Source organism: Echinops telfairi, unplaced genomic scaffold, assembly GCF_000313985.2.
Source record: "Echinops telfairi isolate 266 unplaced genomic scaffold, ASM31398v2 ScPeMD7_24;HRSCAF=84, whole genome shotgun sequence".
NCBI lineage: Eukaryota > Metazoa > Chordata > Mammalia > Afrosoricida > Tenrecidae > Echinops > Echinops telfairi.
This window is the reverse complement of record NW_022103921.1, coordinates 132,718-134,278: the sequence shown is the minus strand read 5'-3', so window position 1 is coordinate 134,278 and position 1,561 is coordinate 132,718. Positions and strand designations below refer to the sequence as shown.

Below are 1,561 nucleotides of genomic sequence, written 5' to 3'. Positions count from 1 at the left end.
AATAAAATCCTAAATGATGTCACAGAAAAAGGTGCATAATTAAAATAAAAACACGATGGAGGGAATTCTATGGAGACCAGGAAAATGGGCAAAAAACAACAATTCCTGACAATAATGTTAACTATGATTCAACAAAACGAATGCACAGAAAACAAACTAATGGATATAGCAACCAAAATAAGATAAAAATTGAGCATATCTATTACTATAACCCATGCACAGCAAGTGAATTTCGACTCGTAGTCCCCCTCTAGGACAGAGTAGAGCTGTTCTTTAGGGTTCAGACACTGTAATTATTTTTTTTTAAAGCAACCATTGTTCTATTTGACCAGTCTACTGTATGTCAGCAAAGTGGGTTGATACTCTTCTTTTTTTAAAAAACATTTTATTAGGGGCTCTTACAACTGTTGTAATTATTATTTTTTTATCAATTTATTGGGGCTCATAAAATTCATCACAATACATAGATCAATTGTGTAGAGCAGTAATTATTTTTTTATAACAGAAAATGACAAATCTTATTGTGAAATATGTATTAGATAACATATCAATGTTAGATTTCTATTTATGTGCAACATTATTTTTAAAGTTATTTTGAAAGTTTTCAAAAATATTTTAAAACATTTGATCAGCAACCACAATCCTTTAACATTTTCTCTTTTTTTAATTCAAACCATTTTCTTAGGACATTTTATAATCCAGACATCCTACCAATCAGTTTCAAAACATTTTCTTCCTTCTTGAAACCCTTTCTTCCTTTTTTTTTTAATAAATAAGTTGTTTTATTAACCAATCATTGATTATTACCTACAAAGTATGTGTCCTTACTTTTACATGGAAAAAATGGTTAATCAGTATTCGTTACACAATTGCTGTATATGGGGGAATGAAGTACAGTAGCCAATAATAAAGTCAAACCTTTTTTCAGACCATCTATCATTATAGCACACATGGAACATTGCATTCTAGTCTCTAAATGTGGAGTCAGAATGTTTATAGAAATAAATATGAGGAATCTGATGAAGTGCTAAAATATGTTACGGCAAATAGCTATGAAACCCTAGTAAAAAGCGCCTTAATTTCTCACCCTCTATAAACAGCTTCATAAATCATTTGGAAAATCAGCCTAGAGGCAAATAAGCACCTGCGTGCCCCAGCCCCCTGCCTGCAGTCCACACTCCTGAGAAAGACCAAGCAGCCCTAGTAGTGGAAGATCACACTGAAGCTTGTACGCAGCCCTGGTTCCGGCTCAGTTTTCTGGCTTGGACTCGTCAAGTACTGCTTCCTTCAGAATCTTCACTAGTGAATGTAAGCAAGTATATGTCTGCAGAATCTCCTCCAACTCTGCAATCGTTTCTGTTAGGGGCACATTGTGAATATCCATCTTAGATGCATTTAGTATGGCTTTTGTTTTTAAGACCAATGCCCATCTCTAGACAACCTTTCAGAGGGGTAGTGGGGAGATGAGTCACTTAGGGTACGGTATAGCAATAATGAAACCCACAACCTTCCTCTAGTTCTTAAACGCTTCCTCCCCCCAACTACCAGGACCCCAATTCTG

The 1,561-nt window shown here is 34.9% G+C and overlaps 1 pseudogene; it reads right to left on the bottom strand.

The window, feature by feature from the left end:
• Window positions 1-1,249: 1,249 nt before the first annotated feature.
• LOC101655180 overlaps window positions 1,250-1,561 on the bottom strand; it is a 3,136-nt pseudogene continuing 2,824 nt past the window's right edge.